This window comes from Triticum aestivum, chromosome 3B, assembly GCF_018294505.1.
Source record: "Triticum aestivum cultivar Chinese Spring chromosome 3B, IWGSC CS RefSeq v2.1, whole genome shotgun sequence".
In the NCBI taxonomy this organism is placed as follows: Eukaryota; Viridiplantae; Streptophyta; class Magnoliopsida; order Poales; family Poaceae; genus Triticum; species Triticum aestivum.
The window spans coordinates 62,340,710-62,364,073 of record NC_057801.1 but is presented as its reverse complement, the minus strand read 5'-3'; the positions used below and the strand labels follow the sequence as shown (position 1 = coordinate 62,364,073).

Genomic DNA, 23,364 nt, shown 5'->3' with positions numbered 1-23,364 from the left:
TGATTGCAGGCAAAGATAATAGTTAATCTTCCATGAAAAAAAAGCAGTGTAATTAATCTAATACTTCCTCTGCAAAGAAAGATAAGAGTAAGTTTTTCTAATTTCTTTTAAAAAAGGAGGATATACCCCGGCCTCTGCATCTGAGCGATGCATAAAACCACTTTATTAATTATTCACAAAGAGTTTATAAAATAATACACCAGTAAGCCTGGATCCACCATCTTCACAACACCTGTCGCTACTCCTATCCCCTTGATGCAGGGGTGCCAAATGACCGAGCCTAATACCAAACAAACATCACAGCAAAACTTAACATCTAATGTCGGGTGCCCCATCCCAGCCAAATACCGGGACTGAGTTACAGACCGATCTGGCGCACTCACCGAGGCTGCCGCCGCCGTCTTCCAGCGATCCATCTCCTGAGCAGGGACTGACGCATAGACCTTGCCAAGCTTGCCGTCAACGCCACCATGATGCCAGACAGTGCCACCGCCTTGCGCTCGCTCATCCAGCCGCATCTGTCTTCGATATCCAGCTACACCATGCCGCCAATACTCGTCGTCATCGACGCGGTAGATACAACGTCGCACCACCTGGCAACCTCCACACCGTCGCCACTGCTGGAGCAACGCGGAGCCCGCTACCCACGGCATCGCTCCCCCGGACACGAGGTCCTCCCAAGACGGCGCCTCCATGGAGGATACGACGTGCAGAACGCCGCCGCCGCCCAATCCATACTGAATTTTGGACTTTTGTCCGAAGGGATTCGGGGTGGATAGGACAAGACCTCGGCTTCGCCTCCACGGAGGGTAACCGCGTCGAGTGACGTCGCCGATGCCGGGCCGAACAAGCCGACCAAAATTTCCTCCGGTCCCCATCCTATACCGCCAAACCTCCCTCTGCTCTGGATCCGGCTATGAGCCATGAACCGAAACCTGCAGAGATGGCCGAGCCATGGGGCTCAACCCACCAGGACGGAGGATTGAGGAGAACCCATCAAAGATCACCACACGCTGAATCCAGCGATCCGACGTGGCCAGCGACGACCACCACCACCCTGCGGCGGCCGACCGTGTCCAAAGACAGGATCCGGATGGCCACCCTTTGCCATCCTTTGCCGAATCCGGAGCGCCTCAGTTGTCGTCATCGGCCACTCTTTGTCGAAGTTCAGCTCTCCGGCACATGGTATCTCCTGCTCGGGATTGCGCTCCTGGAGCGCAGCAACAACAGATTTCGCCGCACTGCACATGCGGGTGCCGTGTTTATTCTGCAGCTGTGTTGATTGCACTCCGTCCATGAGTGCAGTAACCTTATTAACTAGTCCAAAAAACAAAATATGGATCATTCATTCATTCATTCATGTGTTACCAAAAGATTTTACTGCTGCACTACTAATCATCGTCCACCAGCACAACCACTGCAAAGCTGAAGCCGCTGACGGTGACAGAGTACGTGAAGCAGAACATCATCAGAAGAAGGATTAATTGTTTCGCCAAAGAGAAAAAAGAGGAGAATAAGTTTAAGTAATTCTAATAAGTTTGAGCCAGCGTAGGAGTCAACAAATACGTATACTACACAAGCGATGCTCCTCGCTTCAGTTTGATCACAGCCAACAGTCTATTAATTCTAATTAATACTTATACATATCCAATTCCTTCCAGCTAAACAGACACTGCGCCTGATAGTAGCCAAAAACAGATAAGACTCTTAGCTTAAAGCAGAGTGAAACCAGAGACAAGACGAGAGTAGTCTCTAGTCCTCGATTCGATCACACGCTATAAGTTCAGAAAAGAACGATAGTGTGTGATTCCGCAACAGTGTGTGTGAGTTGGGCATCATCTTCATCGTCCAGGTGCAGAGCAGCAAAGAATGAAATTCACTGGTTACATTACATCCGAAGAATGTCTTTGCTCAGTGTGCTCAGGCAGTTGCCAACTAAACCGTGTCCTCTGAAAACAAAAACCTGTGTTCATTGATTGCAGTCCGTCCATGAGTGCAGTTACCAAAAGATTTTAGGACTACTAAACACCATCCACCAGCACAATCAAAAAGCTGAAGACGCCGACTGACGACAGAGTACGTAAAGGAGAACATCATCATCAGAAGGACTAATTGTTTCGGCAAAACAGATTTTTTTTTCTTTCTGGAGAAAACGTCTGAGTTATTCTAATGAGTTTGAGCCAGCGTAAGAGTAAACAAATACACTAGAGATGCACCTCGCTTCATTTTGATTACACACAACGGTCCAATTAACCAAATATATCTAATTCTTTACAACTAAACGGCCACCACGCTCAACAGTAGCCAAAGTAGTGGGTACTTAACTTAAATTACAATAAATGCAGTTCATGACCATAACTATTTAAAGACGCTGATAAAACGTCAAGAGGGTATCGCAGATCTTCATCGTACGATAATTAAGTCCAGAAGAGAGTATCTACTGAAGAGCACAGCATGGCACTATTACAGTGCATGTTAGTTAAAAAAGGAACACCCACAAGCAACTTAGAGCAACATTAATAACTCATACGCTAGCAGTCTGCTGCCAACGGCATCAAAGAAAATTTTTGTTGCATAAGCGAACTATGGTTGCTGGAGAATCAAAGAAGCAATGTTGAATATCGAACCAGCAGGCAGTGTTCAGATATACCTTGAGGCATCTAACTGCTAGACTAGACAAAGTGTAGACATCCAGGTCTTCGCCATGAAGCCGCCGGTGCTGCTCTTCAAGCCCAGGCACCCATCTTGAAGATATCTCGGGCATATCCTTGCCTAGCCACAGCTGCTGCAAACTGTCCAGCCCCACTACATGGCTCAACTTCGGACAACCAAATACACGCAGCTTAGTCACTTGTGCAGATCCTCTCCAGTCCTTCACAATACCTAATAACAAGGACCTCAGAGAGCACTGGGAGGTCCTCCACAGCCTTCAAGTTGTTTAGCTCTCTTAAACTGAGCTCCTTCAAAGAAGCAGTATCTTTTTCTGATATGTTGCGGCAGATCCCTCAGCTTCGGGCAACCGTGAAGTTTCAATTCCAACAAACAAGGCAGCAATTTCAACCTTGCAGATTGCGGATCCTCTCCCCTTACATCAACAACAACAACTTCTTCCTCAAAAAAAGACCACTCCTCCCAGTTGGGCATATCTGCGACTGCGAAGATCAACCATTCAAGTTTTGGGAAAGCAACAAACTCATTACATACAGGATCACCCTTCTTGCAGCCAACAAATTCAGGTCCAACCTTGGTAACTGCATGTGCTCCTTCAATTCTCAGATATTTCAAGTTTGGTAGATGCCAGATCGGTGGAAGATGCACACATGATTGTACACCTATGAGTTTCAAGTATATTAAGGAAGACAAAGATGCGGTACCAAACCAGGTGGGATACCGCTGACCGAAGAATCTGACAATACATAGGAATTCCAGGTTGTGCGGAGGTATTAGCTGCTCAAAGACCTTCTCAGTGTTGGCACCGTCATCTTCTGAATATGTTCCCTCTCCACAATTGGACCACTGTAGTACTAGTTTTTTCAAATGCTTCTTGTCTGTCAGCACATCATTTGTACTACAAGGAACCGCTCTTTCCAGTTTAGCAAGAATAAGATACCTCATCTGCGACAAAGAAGACAACTCTTCCAACTTCCATCCATCTAGTACAACAGTATCATCACTTCCATCTGTTAAACATAGCACCTATGCGGCATGTTAGTTGAGATATAGAGATATAGCTAGGAGGTAGTTTGTATGAGATATATCTCCTCTTTTTTCTTCTCCCTCAAGTTGTATCTTGATTCTCTCTTATCTCCTGTAACCGCACGCATGTAAGCCATCGAGGGTTTGGCTCCCCTGCTATATAACACGGACACGTCGCCCCCAACAGGGCAAGACGTTTCACCGCTCGCACATGGTAATCAGAGCCCCTCTTCTCCAACTCATCTAGCTACCAAAAACCATTTGTGTCAAAGCCACCATGTCTTCCTCCTCCGGCGCTTCCCTCCCGGCCAATCTCAATGGCCAGGTCACCGAGAAGCTATCCCGCACGAACTACGTGCTGTGCCGCACGCAGATGATCCCCCAACTGCGCGGCGCCGGGGTCTTCGGCTACGTCGATGGCACCCAGCCGGAGCCGGTGAAGCTGCTCGTCACCACCGACAAGGAAGGCAAGCAGACTTCAATTCCCAACCCTCTCCACCCAATCTGGGTCCGGGAGGACCAGCAGGTCCTTGGCTACCTGCTGAGCAACCTCACCAAGGAGGTGCTCCTCACGGTGACCACGGTCACCACCGCGGGCGCGCTCTGGGCGACGCTCGCCGGCATGTACTCGTCACAATCAGTAACTCGCATCAACAATATTCGGACCTCTCTCATCAATGCGTAGAAGGGCAACCTCTCCGTTGCCTCCTACTTCGCCAACATGCGTGGCTACGCCGACGAGCTGGCCACAGCGGGCAAGGCGATCCTCGACGACGAGTTCATCTCCTACATCATCTACGGCCTCGACGCTGACTACCAGCCTCTGATCTCTGCTCTGGACGCTTGCGTGACCCCTGTCACCCTCGATGAGCTGTTCGCTATGCTGTCCAATTTTGATCAGAGGATGGTGCACTTCCACGGGTCCAGTGGCGGCGGCTTCAAATCCTCCGCGAACTCAGCCTCTCGCGGTCGTGGTGGCTCCTCTCGGCGCGGCGGCTTCTCCCGTGGCAGGGGGAGGTCCAGTGGAGGCGGAAACGGTGGCGGCTCCACTCCCGCAACGGCGGGCGTGTCTCCTCCAATAACCGCACTCGCTGCGGCGGCGGCAACCCTCGCGCACGCTCTGATGCTCCTCGCTGCCAGATATGTGGCAAGTTGGGGCACACAACAAAAGATTGCTGGTACCGCTATGAAGAGGATGACGACTCCTCTCAAGATGATGACAAGGTGGCAGCGGCTGCAGATGGCTCCTATGGCATCGACACCAACTGGTATGTCGACAGTGGCGCCACCAATCACATCACCAACGAGCTCGAGAAGGTGACCATGAAGGAGAAATACCGCGGCAAGGACCAAATCCACACGGCTAGTGGTGAAGGTATGAAAATCAGTCACGTTGGTCATTCAAGTTTTAGTACCCCTTCTCGTAAAATCCATCTTAGAAATTTTTTGCATGTTCCTAATGCCGACAAAAGTCTCCTCTCTGTCCATAGGATTGCTCTTGATAATCATGTCTTCCTTGAGTTTCACCCTTACTTCTTTTTGATCAAGGATTAGGTGACGAGGAGATTTCTCTATCGAGGTAGATGCGTTCGTGGACTCTACCCGTTGATTCCGGAGCTTAGGAGACTGAATAAACAAGCTTGTGGTGCTATCAAGCTTTCATCCACACGATGGCATGATCGTTTAGGACATGCTTCTTTTTCTTTAGTTGAAAAATTACTTAGGAAGAATAAACTCCCATTTGTTGGTGAGCGTAATATTGAAACTATTTGTGATTCCTGTCAACGAGCTAAGAGTCATCAGCTACCCTATCCTATATCCACTAGTGTGTCTACCAAACCATTGTAATTAATTTTTTCAGATGTGTGGGGCCCTGCCCCCAACTCAGTAGGTAGACATACATACTACGTGAGCTTTATTGATGACTACAGTAAATTCTCCTGGATTTATCTTCCGTGATGTGTATTTCTTGGGTATAGTGCCCAACACAAAGGTGTCAAGTGCCTAGATGTGTCCACGGGACGAGTTTACATCTCCCGTGATGTTGCTTTTGACGAAACAAAGTTTCCTTTCGCTGATCTTCGTCCCAACGCCGGTGCCTTACTTTGCAAAGAAATCATACTTCTACCCTCTTCTCTCACCGGCCTTGATCATGGGGGAATTACTTGTGATGATTCAATGTTGACTGACTTTTCTAATGGTGCACCCGAGCTCTCTCGTGACGTTGCAGGAACAGTCCGCGAAGAAAATCATGAAGAAAATGGCCCCCAAGTGACGAATATGATATTTTTTTGGACATTTCTAATAATAGCAAGCCGGCAAACTCGAACTTTCGTCGAAATGGTCTCTATTCATATGTATGAAATACATATATGAAATACGAGCCGGTAGTGGGAATCGAACCCGCAACCCCAAGGTTATGAGCCTTATTAGCTACCAAATTGCTCTATACTCTTAAATTAAAGAGGCATATTGGTTGTGTCCAGATTTGGGGAACAAATCTCCCTTGGGATCAGCGCCGAATCAACTGCAGTCCAGCAGATCCGCGCCGGGATCTGTGCTGGCAGACGCGCCAGGCCGGCCTGCGACGGAACCTTCCGCACGTGTGGACCAGCCCCCGGCTGGTGGCTCCCCCGATGCCACGCGGCGGCGTCCCAGTGGAGAGGGCGACGCGCGATTCCCCGACCAACCGCACTGCTACCAGCGGCGGGCCCAGGTGCGGCCGACCGGCGCCAGGGCCCAGGCGCGGCCGACCGGTGCGGGTGCGGGTGCCGACCGACCAGCTAGGAGGGCGCGGGCTTCGGTGTTGATCCTCATGGCCCCGCGCAATCATTGGCCCATGATGAGCCTGCTGGCGCGGCAGGAGGAGCGCCAGGATCTTCTGCGACTGATCCAACTTCACCATCGCGTGCTGAAGCCACAGAAGATCCGGCGCGGGTGTCAGCTGAATCCGCCTCGGGATAGCCTGTACCAGGAACTCCTGTGCATGCCTCCGGATCTTCTGCGCCGGCTGATTCCGTAGTACAGTCCAGGCGGCTCACGCGGCTACAAAAAGGTGTAACTCAACCCATTAATTACAAAAATCTAAGCAAATATGGCCTTGTTTGTTCCACAGATGAACATGCCGAACCAAGAACTTTGGATGAGGCATTTGGCGATGATAAGTTGAGAAAAGCAATGATGGAAGAATATGTGGCACTGAAGAAAAATGAAACATGGCATTTAGTTCCCGCACAGAAAGGTAAAAATCTTATAGATTGCAAGTGGGTGTTAAGAGTTAAAAGGAAATCTGATGGAACTATTGATAGATACAAGGCTAGGCTTGTTGCTAAAGGTTTTAAGCAAAGATATGGTATTGACTATGAGGATACATTTAGTCCCGTTGTAAAAGCTGCTACCATTCGCCTTGTTCTGTCTATTGTTGTGTCCAGAGGCTGGAGTCTCAGACAGCTAGATGTACAGAACGCGTTTATTCATGGTGTTCTGGAAGAAGAGGTGTATATGAAACAGCCTCCTGGGTTTGAGAGCAAGTCTAATCCCTCGTTTGTTTGCAAACTTGATAACGCACTCTATGGCTTGAAGCAGGCTCCAAGGGCATGGTTCTCCCGTCTCAGTCACAAGATGCAATCACTTGGTTTTGTTCCTTCCAAATCAGATACCTCACTGTTTATTTACAATAAGCTCAATACATGCATCTTTGTTCTCATCTATGTTGATGATATTATTGTTACAAGTTCGTCTAGTGAGGCCATTGCATCATTGTTGAAGGATTTAAGTGCAGAATTTGCTCTCAAGGATCTTGGAGATTTGCATTTTTTCCTTGGGATTGAGGTGAAGAAACACAAGGATGGACTTCATCTCTCTCAAGAGAAGTATGCAACCGATTTGGTAAGAAAGGCAGGCCTGCAAGGTTGTAAACCCTCTTTCACTCCATTATCTAGCTCAGAAAAGCTATCTCTCTCAGAAGGGCAACTCTTGACTCAAGAAGATAGTACCAAGTACAGGAGTTTGGTAGGTGCATTACAGTACTTGACTTTAACTAGGCCTGATATCTCGTTTGCTGTCAACAAGGTATGTCAGTTTCTGCATGCTCCCACCACTGTTCATTGGACTGCTGCAAAACGTATTGTCAGATATGTCAAACATACTTTGAGCATTGGTCTCAACTTCAGCAAGTCATCCTCAACTCTTGTTAGTGCTTTCTCTGATTCTGATTGGGCAGGCTGTCTGGATGACAGACGCTCCACTAGTGGATTTGCCATATTTTTTGGACCAAACTTGATTTCATGGTGTGCAAGAAAACAAGCCACAGTATCTAGGTCCAGCACAGAGGCAGAATACAAGGCATTAGCAAATGCTACAGCTGAGATCATATGGGTTCAATCAATGCTAAAGGAACTTGGTATTCGAAGTTCTCAAACCCCATGTTTGTGGTGTGATAATCTTGGTGCCACCTACTTATCCGCAAATCCAGTTTTTCATGCCAGGACAAAGCACATAGAGATTGACTTTCATTTTGTCAGAGAAAGAGTTGCACGGAAACAGCTTGATATTCAGTTCATTCACTCCAGAGATCAAGTTGCAAATGGGTTTACCAAAGCCTTGCCTATCCGAAACTTTGAAGAGTTTAAACATAATCTCAACCTCATGAAGTTGTGATTAAGGGGGGGTGTTAAGCATAGCACCTATGCGGCATGTTAGTTGAGATATAGAGATATAGCTAGGAGGTAGTTTGTATGAGATATATCTCCTCTCTTTTCTTCTCCCTCAAGTTGTATCTTGATTCTCTCTTATCTCCTGTAACCGCACACATGTAAGCCATCGAGGGTTTGGCTCCCCTGCTATATAACGCGAACACGTCGCCCCCAACAGGGCAAGACGTTTCACCGCTCGCACACCATCACCAATAAGATAATCTTCTACAAAAGTGAGGAACTTTAGTTTCCCTATCCCTTTTGGAACCTCATTTATTTCGGTGCCACAAAGATCAAGACATATTAAGCTGCTTAACAGGGTCATTGCCGAAGGAAGAGTGTGTAGATCATCACACCATCTCAAGCTCAGTACTTGAAGGTTCTTTAGGGAGCCAACAGATTCCGGAAGATAAGATATGCCAGTGTAATTCAGATTAAGTAGACGTAGATGTATCAATTTCCCTATGTAGTCTGGAATGCTTCGCACAAGTGTGTAATTTGGTACCAAAACACGAAGAAGCAGAAATCTCTTGAACAATGTATCCTCAATTCTCCGTGGACCCTTAACAGTTAGGAAAGTCCTGACCTTAACATCCACCTTATCCACTCTAGATAACACCAACATATCCTTCTTAGTAACAACAGTAACACGTCGCAGTTTTGACATCTTTTCACCCCTTAATATTTCAACATCTCCAATAAAACATTCTTCTCTTGATATGTTTAGTGCAAGTTGTCTTAAGAGGTCATGCATTTTGCAGTGAGACATGTCAAAATATGAGATATCTGGTTGGAGGAGATTCCGGTGGATTAGCTCGTGATAGTACTCTTCTGCTATGTCTTCTAGTAATTGGCCTTGCTGCTCCTCGATGAAGCCTTCAGAAATCCATAACCTGGTAACTTCGTCACCCTCAATGATAGAATCTTCAGTATACAAAGCACAATAAAGGAAACATTGTTTCAACCGATGCGACAACTCATCATAGCTTAGATACAGAGCTCCTCCTATTTCATCAGAGAGCATGCTATGGGAACCAGCATATTTGCCCAAATACTTTTTCCACTCATTCTCCGTCAGATCTCTGCTTGCCAAAGCACTAGCGGTAACCTTGATTGCAAGAGGGAGGTGACCACATTTACGAACAATCTCAATCCCTATGTTTCTTAAATTCTGCACTTCTTTCTCTTCCTCAATATTCATGCTCTTCCAAAGTAGCTCCCATCCCACCTCGACTGACATGAGATCAACTCGATGGGTATGCTCTACACCTATTCTCCTTGAAATTTGATCATCTCGTGTGGTTACCAATATTACTCCGGATGTTATTTCATGTAATGCAGGCCTTAATAGATCCATCCATACATTGGAATGCCAGACATCATCTAGAACCAGAAAGAAACTCTTCCCTTCAATTGTTTCTGCAAGCTTCCTCTGGAGCTCTGTTATGGTTTCACCTTGCTCATGATGCACACCAATATTCCGGAGAACCTCTTTAAGAAGAGTTACTTCATTGTAGTCTTATGAAACACAAATCCATGCTTGCACCTTGAAGCTTCCTTTAATTTTTTGGTTATTGTATATTTTCTGAGCTAGTGTTGTCTTACCAACTCCTCCTATTCCAACAATAGCAAGCTTGTAAGACTTACTTTCCTTATGTGCAACAACTAAGTCCACTAGGTTCTTGCTAGAATATATGATCTCCTTCCCCACAAGGTTGGGCTCAACAAGGTTGCAGCTTCTTATCAGTTTGGATGTTGGACCATTTTTGGTAGGCTGCATACCAGTGTTGAGTGTTAAGATTACCGTGTCCTTTAAAATGTATTCTATTTTTTTTATTGAGGCTTCTAATCCAAACAGCAACATCACGGCGTGACCAGATGTTACAAAAGCAAGAGGAAACTGAGAGGCCTTTACATGCAGCCGCATTGCTTGATGATGATGAAGGATCATCAGGCAGGAGCTTGCTTCCTTTACACCTAGCCACGTCCAGGATTTCATCAACATCATATATAACATCTCTCAGTTGGCCGAGCCAATTGTTTACTGCTAGCTCTTTTGTCCTCCTTTTCTCAGCATCATATCTGCAACATTGTATTAGTTCTACTCGCTGCAGGACTTCTCTGAGATCTTCTTCCACCCCAAGGATTAGTATGGCCTCATCTGTAATGATATTTTGCAATTTACTGGCACATGATCCAAGCAAAGATTCAAGTATGGCCGCCATGGATCAGACAAACTCGGTAAGGGAGATCCACCAAAAACACCCAGGTGATTTGTTTCAGTGAACGGAAACTGAAGGCTGGAAATGAATGCGCAAAATGTGTCAGCATGCTTTCAAATTGAGTGAAGTCTCCAAAATATATACAGGCATAAAAGACTCCATCGGTTCAAATACAGATACAGTGCCCTGAATTGGGCCACATATTGAGGTCTGAATCCCTGAGCTGGCACTCTGTCATTTCGTTGTTTGTGCTTGCAAATTTACATGTGTTTTAACTCTGAATGTTAAAATGGTTTACTAGTTTGCTTGGGCCACTGACTGGCAGCTGCATATAGAAGCATACATACTGAACCACGGAAAATGTTGCATTGGGTTAATAACAACAAGTAGTGCATGTGCATACAAGCCATATATTTGTTTGTCTGGCCCATCTTATTCCTTATCGGTTTCCCATATGCTAGCCTAGAATATAAGATAATTTATTCCATCATAGTTCTGAAAGTACGATAGCAAGTCTTTACCTTACAAACCACTCTCCCAACATGGAAAACCCCGCTGATAGTAAGAACCAATAGTTCTCATCTTGAAGACGCAATTGGCTCCAATGGTTACCCAATTGCTATTTTTAAAATCTCACCAGACTAAAAGGAAAACAGAGAATAGAGAATATGATTGCTGCTGCTACACCTGCAATATGAAGATAATACAAGATCAACTAGTGAACAAATGGAGTAACATGCACCCACCGTGTTATAGATCCATAAGTGCAGAGCAGTGACATGGAATATATATGACTAAAAGCAGATGTATGGTAGCACGAACCATTTCCTGCATCTACAGGATCACTTCATTCAACAGCGATCAAGAGGAAAATTCCCCGGCTTGCAGTTGCAGCAGAAGAAGGAAACGAATAAAACCTTCAGATTTCTAAGACTTCCAGATGCCTTGCCTGGTCCAATAGCAGCAGCATACCACACAGCAGTAGATGATAAATGGCCGGCCCTCATCTGCTTGCGTTTCGTGGCCACGCAGCACAGTCTACAAAGGCGGTCTGCTGGACTAGTCTTCTGAAAGAGATTGGCGAGCTGCCCACTGGCTGCTTATTATCACTGACTTTTCTTTTTTCTTTTTGCGGGACATGTTTTTTCTGATTGACCAGTAGCATTCGCCGGTGCCAATAATGAATAGATTACTTTTGGCCAATATAAAATATATTCTTGAATTAATTCTTGTGGCCGTAAATATATTTTGATGATGATTAATTGACACTTATTATATGAGCGCCGCTAAATTTTAAGTTCATGTTTTAATTTTTATGTGTGTTGGCAAATGAACCGGGTTAGTTCATGCCACGATGTTGAAATACAAGTACTTATCCTAAAATCAATCAAACAGGTGTCTTTTTAAATACAACAATTAAGACACCATACATTGGATAGAGGCTTATATTGCAGGGAATCTGAAATAGCACCTCAATCCAAAACCTCCAAAATGGTTTTAGAGAGCAGACCATTTTAGAGGCTAGTACAGTTTAAGCTTTAGGCTCTGTTTGGAATGTCGTTTCTACTTTGAATACACTTGTAAAAGTTACAGGCCACCGGCCGTCGTTTTCGTTTCCACCTGCAAATCACTACTGGCCGGTAAGATACACTCGTAAGAAAAATACACCTGTATTTATTTACACCGATTCCAAGCGCGGCCTTAAGGGAATCACCATGCATCTAAACAGCCATTGCGCATTTGCGCTTAACACCAGCCAAACACAGTTGACACTTGAGCTAAACCAGAGTGAAGTGCATTCTAATTTCTAAGACGCAAGTAAGACGTCAAGAGAGTGGCAGCACGCACTAATTAAGTCCATAGAAACAGAGCTTGTTGCCCTTCATAGCTCAGGCTTCAGTCTCCCCCGGATAGCTGCTTCATTATTTCCTTTCGCCATTCGACCGAGCTCCAGAGATCTGGCACAGGGTACCTTCCGGCTTCGGCAACAACAACAGCAACCTTGACTACATTGCACACATGTTCGTCGTGGTGTTCAGTCTTCAGCTGTGCCAGTTTGGCATCATCGTCATCGTCCGCCACTCCCTGCAACAACCACCATATATGTATATAGAGAAGAGTATTATTGTTGGTTCACATATCCAGTCAAGCAGTCCTGACAATGTAGCCTGTCAATACAATGGAACACAGTAACAAAAGAGAAACACACGCTTACAGGATAATGTATATCGAGGATAATGCTTTTTCTTGACCAAAAGAGAAACACACGCTTACAGGAACAAAATATTTATGGAGCAACGCAACAGCAAATCACCCTCAGTAAAGCAAAGACCTCCAGGCTCAAGTTCAGAAAGAAATAAAAACGAAATTTGTCGGTTAGGTGAACGGTTCTCGTGAAACACTAGGGTAGAGGAACCCCCGCGCTAGGTTTCCCTCCCCGCGCCGCCACCCGCGAGGCGGCTGGCGAGGGCCCCCAGATCCGCTCGCCGCGCGCCTCCCCTCCTCCCCCCTCCTCCCTCGCCGCTGCCAGGGGCGCGGCCGGGCGAAGCCCGACCGGCGCCGGCGGCGGCGGGGCCTGGTCTTCCCCTGGTGCGACGGGGCGGCGCGGGCCGCTCCTTCGGGTGTGGGCGCGGTGCAGACGCGGGGCACCGCGGCGTGGCGGCGCGCGCCTCCTGGCGGGCGTGGCGCGGCGTGGCCGGCTGCGCGGTGGTGTGCGCCTCGCCGTGGCGGCCGTCCCGTCCGGCAGGCGGCGCGGGCTGCGGGCGGCGTGGGCGGCGACTGGGGTCCGGCTTCGGACCCTCGGCGGCTGCGTTGGTTCCCCTCCGTCGCGGGCGTGCGGTGGTGGTGCGACTCGGCCGGTGGCGGTCCGACGACCTGGTGGTGGTGGCCGGCGGCGCGCGTGGTGGTGGTGCTTCCACTTGGCGGCTCTCTGTGCGGGGAGGCAGGGGAACGGCTTGGACAGGGGCGGCGGCGTCGACGGCGTGTCGGCTGCAGCGCGAAGGCGGGAACTTTACAGGCCTCGGAGATCCCGGGCGGGCCTGTGCGGCCACGGACCTGGTATGTTCCTGCTATTGCGTCCGGTCAGCTACCGTCGAGACGGTGGAGGTGGGGGCCCTCCCGCGGGCCGACGGTGCTGCTGCCCTAGTCCCGGCTCCTCTCCTTCTTTGTGCGGACCATGCTTCACGGTGCCGTGGTGAGACGGCGTGAGAAGCTTCGTGACCGGGTTGGCGCAGGGTGAGGGTCTGTTTGGTGGCGAGCTCTGGAGTGCCTGAGGTGGTGATTGGGATCGGGAGAAATCTCTGTTGGCTTGGCCGACACTGACGCGGTGGCGCTTGTGGGTACCGCCTGACCTTCCTGAAGGGCGTCGGGGCTACCCTTCCTCTCTCCTCACAGCGTACCGGGGGAAACCCTTGGCAGCAGCGTCGTCATCGTCGCGTTCCTTCTTGGAGGTGCTGATTGGTACCGGCGCTTCGGAAGCTCGGAGCTTGATGGGCGATCTCCGGTGGGTGCAGCGGTCTCGAGGCTTCTTCGTTTTTTTGTCGATCCGCCGTTGTTGGCATTAGTTTCTTTTCTATTTTCTTTTTCTTTCTTTTTGGGCGTGACTGTGCTGCTTCCGCCCCAGCACCTATTGTTGGATGTTCGGTTGGTTGCTTTGTATACAAAGCGAGGGGAAACCCTTTTTCGGCAAATTTGGCGGTTATGTTCAAGAAAAGAAAAATGAAAGCATACTACTCAGGAGGATCCTTACAACAAAGGCTTCTGGCCCAAATTCAGAAAGAAACAAGACGAAATTCGATACATTGATTCCAGTTCCACGGCACCGGCCCAGAGAAAAACAGGGCACTTCCTCATCAGCTCGCTACACATCATGCTACTTGCCCATCTTCAGCATTGACAGGCTTCCCCAAATTGTTATCAAAAGCATGTACTCTAGTATAGTTGCAAGGAATGAGTGGCTCATTTTAGTACAGCAAAGCCCTCCTGTCCATGTTCAGAAATAAACGGAACGACTGTCGACGGTTACAAGGACAGTCACAAACTGGTACAAGTATATGTGGCGGTTCAGCGACAGTATAGCTACAATTTTGTATAGTCTTGCAATACTGTCACCGGGGTATAAAACTATTATCAAGAGCTCAATGCCTCAACAACTGTTACTACTATTATCTGTTTATTAAGTTACTGATATTATAAACTTAACTATATGAGGACAACTATGAGAGTCTCCAATGCATGTTATTTCGAAATGGAACACATAATCAACTTAGAGCAACATACGGCACTTGATATATACCTTGTGGCATCCAACTGGTAGACAACGTGTAGACATCCAGGTCGTCCCCATGAAGTCGCCGGTGCTGCTCTTGAAGACCAGGCAACCAGCGTGAAGAGATCTCTTGTTGCACATCCTCGCTTAGCCCCAGCTGCTGCAAACTGCCCAACCCCTCTACAAGGCTTAAGTTCGGACAACTACGCACTTGCAGTTTTGTCACTTGAGGGAGGTTGGAGACCTTCTCCAGGCCTTCACAATCATCAATAACAAGGAGCTCACAGAGGTGTGCACTAGTAGAAAAGGAGGCATTTGTCCCGGTTCGTAAGGGCCTTTAGTCCCGGTTCATGAACCGGGACTAATGGGTCGTTATTAATACCTCCCCCTTTAGTCCCGGTTCTAACACGAACCGGGACAGATGGGCCTCCACGTGGCCGGTGCGCCGAGCCCAGGCAGGGGGGCCTTTGGTCCCGGTTGGTGGCACCAACCGGGACCAAAAGGCATCCACGCGTCAGCATTTCAGTGGCTGGGGTTTTTGTTTTGTTTTTTCAAAGGGGGGGTGTTGGGGGTTTTGGGGGTTAATTTAGGTGTTTCATATATTGTGTTAGCTAGTTAATTAATAGAGAGAAGTGTTCTCTCTTATGACCGTGCTTGGTCGACGCTACGTACTATACGTAGAGAGGCCCTCGACACGCTAGCTAGTAAGAAAATGAAGGGAACCATTAAGTACAGAAGTTCGTCATGCATACCGAGAGAAGTGATCGATCGACCTCTCCTTCTCCGAGAGATTGGTCGAACAACAAGTTTTCGTATTATCTATCCGACGCTACTAGCTACATACATATACAATATGGAAGATCTCTTAATTACAATCCCCTAGCAATTAAAATCAACTTCCACATGGTATTCTCCGGCTTTATTGATGACGTGATCAAGAAAGAATCCCGCCAATTCCTCTTGAATTGCTTTCATGCGATCTTGTTCTAGGAGTTCATTCCGCATCTGCCACGTCTAATTTGAAGGAGGTTAATTAATACATATATATGAATGAAACTCAACAGAAATGATGGTGTAATAAAATGAAATTGTGAATATTATTGCTTACACACTTCATATTGTCTTTTAGGCTTATTTTTCAAATTCGCGTTGTAGATGAACTCGCACACGTAGTATCCACAGAAATTATTCCCTTGTTCCTACCACAAGCACTTTACGAGAAACAGAGGTCAATCAAACTGATAATGAAGCATTATAAATGGCATTGATGAAAGTATAGCTATAGAATCAACGGGAGATGCGCGCAACTAGCTAGCCAGTAGTACTTACTTTCGGGTATGTATATCGCAGCTCCTTCGGCAGTCCTTGAGCTTCTGCGGTGAACTGTTCGCATAGGTTTCGGGATATTTTCGTCTCGAGTCTAAGACGGTTACTAGTCCCCGCTCAAGCTTAATTTCCAGAAGAACATAGTGGAAGCTGCGCACGCATACATAACTCATCAATTACATTACTATAACCTCGCTCGAGTAATAAGGGAAATCGAATATGCACACGACATTAACACTCACTTGAAGTTGTAAGGAAAGAGTATGGTATTTTTGTTTTGATTTTTGATCAACGATTGTAGCAAGTTGGGCTCGGCCTCTTCGGCGTGCTTTTTAACCTGAATATCATCTATGATATTTGTGTTAATGAACCCAATATCATACATTTCTTATTTTCTGCACCCGACGATCTTCAATCTGCATAATATATTAAGGATAATTAATTATAATACATGCAATGAAAGAGCCGAACTATATATAGAGACTTAATGACAGAAATAGTACTTACAGACAGTAGCAAAAGACCGTTTATTTATCGAGGGACTTTTGATTGAAGAACGCGAAGAACACCTCAAATGGAATAGACAACAGATTAGTTCCAACGAGGTCGTGCTCCTCTTTAATGTTTTCAGATACAAACTATTCGTCCCCCCAGACTCTCTGCAGGTTTTCATGTACCAATTATGGAATCTTCGCATCATCGTTGTTAGAGATTTTTCATCTTTGACGAGAGGCTTCCCGTACTCGTATCTGTGTTCGTCCACCTCCATCCCTTGTTTGTCTGTCCTGAAAGGTTACTGAGAGCGGACCAATCATTGATGGTCACGAACAGCAACGCCTTTAGGTCAAATTCCTCCTGTTTGTGCTCATCCCACGTACGTACACTGTTTCCATTCCATGGCTGTAAAAGTTCTTCAACTAATGGCATTAGGTACACATCAATGTCGTTGTCGGGTTGCTTAGGGCCTTGGATGAGAACTGGCATCATAATGAACTTCCGCTTCATGCACATCCAAGGAGGAAGGTTATACATACATAGAGTCACAGGCCAGGTGATGTGGTTGCTACTCTGCTTCCCGAAAGGATTAATGCCATCCGCGCTTAAAGCAAACCATACGTTCCTTGGGTCACTTGCAAACTCATCCCAGTACTTTCTCTCGATTTTTCTCCACTGCGACCCGTCAGCGGGTGCTCTCAACTTCCCGTCTTTCTTACGGTCCTCACTGTGCCATCGCATTAACTTGGCATGCTCTCCGTTTCTGAACATACGTTTCAACCGTGGTATTACAGGAGCATACCACATCACCTTCGCAGGAACCCTCTTCCTGGGGGGCTCGCCGTCAACATCACCAGGGTCATCTCGTCTGATCTTATACCGTAATGTACCGCATACCAGGCATGCGTTCAGATCCTTGTACGCACCGCGGTAGAGGATGCAGTCATTAGGGCATGCATGTATCTTCTGCACCTTCAATCCTAGAGGGCATACGACCTTCTTTGTTGCATATGTACTGTCGGGCAATTCGTTATCCTTTGGAAGCTTCTTCTTCAATATTTTCAGTAGTTTCTCAAATCCTTTGTCAGGCACAACATTATCTGCCTTCCACTGCAGCAATTCCAGTAACGTACCGAGCTTTGTGTTGCCATCTTCGCAATTGGGGTACAACCCTTTTTTGTGGTCCACTAACATGCAATCGAACTTCAGCTTCTCCTTTTAACTTTCGCATTGCGTCCTTGCATCGACAATGACCCGGCGGAGATCATCATCATCGGGCACATCGTCTGGTTCCTCTTGATCTTCAGCAGCTTCGCCCGTTGCAGCATCATCGTGCACATCGTCTGGTTCCTATTGATCTTCAGTAGCATCACCGTATTCAGGGGGCACATAGTTGTCATCGTACTCTTCTTCTTCACCGTCTTCCATCATAACCCCTATTTCTCCGTGCCTCGTCCAAACATTATAGTGTGGCATAAAACCCTTGTAAATCAGGTGGGTGTGAAGGATTTTCCGGTCAGAGTAAGACTTCGTATTCCCACATATAGGGCATGGACAACACATAAAACCATTCTGCTTATTTGCCTCAGCCACTTCGAGAAAATCATGCACGCCCTTAATGTACTCGAAGGTGTGTCTTTCACGGTACATCCATTGCCGGTTCATCTGCGTGCATTATATATAATTAAGTGTGTCAAAAATCATTACAGAACATCATGAATAGATAATTAAGTGATCAAATTAATAGAAGTTCAGCATCACATTAAAACCAAAGTACATACATAGTTCTCATCTAACAACATAAAGCTCTGCAGAGCATATAAATTAATTAAACCATACATTGAAACTATGTAAAACATTTCAATGCGAAAACAAATGCGATCATAATCGCAACCAAGGTAACAACTGATCCAACGGCATAATGATATCAAGCCTCGGTATGAATGTCATATTTTCTAATCTTTCTAATCTTCAAGCGCATTGCATCCATCTTGATCTTGTGATCATCGACGACATCCGAAACATGCAACTCCAATATCATCTTCTCCTCCTTAATTTTTCTTATTTTTTCCTTTAAGAAATTGTTTTGTTCTTCAACTAAATTTAACCTCTCGACAATAGGGTCGGTTGGAATTTCCGGTTCAACAACCTCCTAGATAAATAAAATCTATGTCACGTTGGTCGGCATAATTTTCATAAACAATAAATGAACCAATAGTTATGAAAAGATAATATATATCACATCCGAATCATAGACAGGACGAGGGCTGACGTGGGCGGATACCAAAACCATCGCACTATATAAGATGCAATAATAAAAGTAATAAAATAATACAAGTATCTATCTAAACATACAAGTAAGAATATTTTTCCTTTCAGAAAGAAGATAAGAACAAGAGGCTCACCATGGTGGTGCCGGCGATGAGATCGGCGCGGGCGATCGACGGCGGTAAAGACGGGGACGAAACGTGACGGACCGCTAAACCTAGACAAATATTGAGGAAAATGGAGCTTGGAGGTCAAGCTTGGAGAGGAGAAAGCTTAAGTAGTGTGGCTCGAGCATTCCATCGAACACCTCGTGTGCATAGGAGGTGAGCTAGAGCACCACAAAGCTCTCCCCTCGCCGGCCAGGAAAAGCAGAGCAGTGGGAGTGCTCTGCTCACGGGCGAGGGGTATATATAGGCAATTCATTGGTCCCGGTTCGTGGCATGTACCGGGACTAAAGAGCAGCCTTTGGTCCCGGTTCATGCCACCAACCGGGACCAATGGTGGTGGACTAGGAGCGAGGCCCATTGGTCCCGGTCGTCCCACCAACCGGGACCAAAAGGTCCAGACGAACCGGGACCAATGGCCCACGTGGCCCGGCCGGCCCCCGGGGCTCACGAACCAGGTCCAATGCCCTTATGGGTCCCGGTTCTGGACTGAAGCGGGACTAATAGGCTAGCCCGGCCTGGACCATTGCCCCCTTTTCTATTAGTGGTGGGAGGTCCTCCACAGCCTGAAAGTTATTTGTTCTGATTAAATGAAGCTGCTTCAAGGTGGCAGCGTGCTCTCCAAGCTCTTGTGGGAGAGCCCTAAGCTTTGGGCAATCCTGGAGTAGCAATCGCGCCAAATGAGGTAACAGTTGCAATCTTCCAGACTGGGCATCCTGTTTACATATCACAACAGTGCCATCCTCTCCCACTTCATCACCAGCAGCAGCTTCTGCATCCTCTTCTTTTTCTTCAAAAAAAGACCAGTCCTCCCAGTTGGGCATATCGCCGATGGACAACCATTCAAGTTTAGGGAAAGCAACTAACTTGTTGCGTATGGGATCACCTTTCCTGCAGCCAACAAACTCAGGTCCAACCTTGGTAATTGCATATGCTGCCTCAATTTTTAGAAATTTCAGGTTAGGTAGCTACCCAATCGGTGGAAGGACCGCACATGATTGTACAGTTGCAAGGACCAAGTGTATCAGTGAGGACAAACAGGCGGTACCAAACCAGGTGGGATATTGACGACCATATAATCTAAAAATAAAGAGGCTTTCTAGGTTGCTTGGCGGTATTAGCTGCTCCAACACCTTCTCAGCATTGCTGACATCTTCTAAATACAATCCATTAGTACGTTTCCACACCAGTGCTAGTTCTTTTAGATGTTTTTTGTCCGTCAACACTGTATTTGTACTACAGTGAGTCACTCTTTCCAATTTAGATAGATAAAGAAACCTCATCCGTGACATAGAAGAAAGCTCTTCCAACTTCCATCCATTTTGTACTTCAGCACTATCACTTCCTCCACCAACAGGAAATCATCGCAATCTAGTAAGGAACTTCAATTTTCCTATCCCTTTTGGAACCTGAGTTATTTGTGTCTGAATAAGATCAAGACACCGTAGACTGCACAACCGGGTCAATGCCGAAGGAAGACTGTGCAGAGCAGAACAGTCTCTCAAGCTCAATACTTGAAGGTTTATGAGGGAGCCAATGGATTCTGGAAGACTAGATATGCCGCTATTACATAGATCAAGCAAGCGTAGATGCAACAATTTTGCTATATAATCTGGTATGCTTCCCAGAAGTTCACAATTTAGTACCAAAACACGAAGAAGCAGAAATCTCTTGAACAATGTATCCTCAATAATCCATGGACCAGGACCAGTTAGGAAAGTCCTCACCTTAACTTCTACCTTATCAATGCAAGGTAACACTAATTTATCCTTCTTACTGATAATGTTAACACGTAGCAGTTTTGACATATTCTCGCCCCTTAATGTTTCAACATCCCCAATAAAACACTCTTCCCTTGATAATTTGCAAGCAAGCTGTCTTATAAGAGGTCATGCATTTTGCATTTAGCAAGGTCAAATCTTGTCCTATCTGGCTGGAGGAGATTCCGATGTACTAGCTCATAGTAGTACTCTTCTGCTATGTCTTCCAGTAGTTGTCCTTGCTGCTCTTCGATGAAGCCTTCAGCAATCCATAACCAGGTAACTTCATCACGTGCAATGATAGAATCTTCAGCATACAAAACACAATAAAGGAAACACTGCTTCAGATGATGTGATAACTCATCATAGCTTAGATACAAAGCTCTTTCTATGTCATCCGAGAGCATGCTCTGAGAGCCAATAAATTTACCCAAATACTTCTTCCACTCATTCTCAGTTGCACCTCTGCTTGCCAAAGCACTAGCTGTAACCTTGATTGCAAGAGGGAGGCGCCCGCATTTACGAACAATCTCAATCCATGTGTATCTTAAATTCTGCACTTCTTTCTCTTCATCAATGTTCATGCTCTTCCAAAGTAGCTCCCATCCCACCTCTACTGACATGAGATCAACTTGATGGGTATGTTTTACACCTATTCCCATTGCAATTTGATCATCTCTTGTGGTTACTAATATTACTCCGACAGTTGTTTCATGTAATGTAGGTCTTAATAAATCCGTCCATATGTTTGAATGCCACACATCATCCAGAACTAGAAAGAAACTCTTCCATTCAATTGTTTCTGCAAGCTTCCTCTGTAGCTCAGTTATGCTTTCACCTTGCTCATGATGCACACCAATATTCCGGAGAACCTCTTTAAGAAGAGTCACTTCATTGTAGTCTCGCGAAACACAAATCCATGCGTGCATCTGGAAGCTTTCTTTTATCTTTTGGTCATTGTATATTTTCTGAGCTAGTGTTGTCTTTCCAACTCCATTTGTTCCAACTATACCGATCTTGTATGACTTGTATTCCTTGCATGCAAGAACTAAGTCCACCAACTTCCTGCTAGAATGTATAATCTCTTTTCCCACAAGGTTAGGCTTAACAAGGTTGGAACTTCTTATCATTTTGGATGTTCGACCATTTCCATTAGGTTCTGCACTACTTTTGAATGTTAAAAATATATTGTCCTTTAAAATGTTCTCTATCTTTTTGTTGAGGCTTCTAATCCGAACAGCAACATCACGGTGTGGCCCAATGTTGCAGAAACAAGAGGAAACTGAAAGGCCATTACATGCAACTGATTTGCCTGAAGATGATGGAGGGTGGTCAGGAAGTAGCTTGTTTCCTTTACATTTAGCCCCGTCCAAGATTTCTTCAACATCATACATAACATCTCTCAGCTGATCAAGCCAATTGTTTACTGCTTGCTCTTCTGTCCTCCTTTTCTCAGCATCATATATGCAACACCGTATTAGTTCTACTCGTCGCAGTACTTCTGTGAGCTCTTTTTCCACCCCTAGGATTAATATGGCTTCATCAATAATGATATCTTTCAACTTATTGGCACATGATCCAAGTAAAGATGCTAGAACGGCTGCCATCAAACAAATGAAATTGCACGCACAAGGCGGAGGTCCACCAAAAAAATACAAGGGTGACTTGTTTCAAAGAATGGCAAAAAGTGAAGCCTGAAAATGAATACACAATGTTTGTTAATATGCTTTCACAATGACCATATGTGTCTCTAATATATATTTGTATAGAAGATATTAACGAATTTAGAACAATGGAGCTATGCAATTTGAGGTCCAAGGCCAAGTATTGAGGTCTAAATCCCTGAGTTGGCCTTCTGTCATTTTATCTGCTTGTGCTTGCATATTAACATGTGTTTTAGTTTTGTATGTTAAAATTGTTTTGTTTTGCTCAGTTGAATAGCCATCAGATGGCAGCTGCAAATACACACCGAATGTTGCACTGAGTCAGCTACATATTTTTATTTCTCAGGCGTAAGTTCTTAACCCATAATCGGTTTCTAGACTGGAAAACATGATAATTTATTACAGTGTAGTCATGGAAGTAAAGTTGCAAGCTCTGTACCATAGCAAGTCTTACCTTACAAACCAGTCTTCGAGTTAATCAATGACAACAATCAATAGTGATCATTTTGAAGATGCAGTTTACTCCGATAGTCAGCCCACCGCTACTCATAAGATCTCGTAAGATTGAGCCCAAGCTAGAATAAAAATGGATAATAGAAGATTATCGGTCAATCACCATTAGAAAACCATGCTGCTACACCTGCAATACATAATAGAAGATTATCGATCAACTAGTGAACAAAAGGAGTACCACTGCGTTAGAGATCCAGATGTGCAGAACACCGAGACCCAATACATACCTGATGCCAGTAACTAAACAGATACACCACTGATGAGAGTGATACGACATCGATGAGAGCGGCGGAGG

At 45.9% G+C, this 23,364-nt stretch overlaps 2 pseudogenes; both read right to left on the bottom strand.

Moving 5' to 3' along the window:
- Nucleotides 1-1,003: 1,003 nt before the first annotated feature.
- On the bottom strand, nucleotides 1,004-11,616 carry LOC123067308 (putative disease resistance protein RGA4; annotated as a pseudogene).
- LOC123067307 (putative disease resistance protein RGA3) lies at nucleotides 11,294-22,502 on the bottom strand (annotated as a pseudogene).
- Between the last annotated feature and the right edge of the window lie 862 nt (nucleotides 22,503-23,364).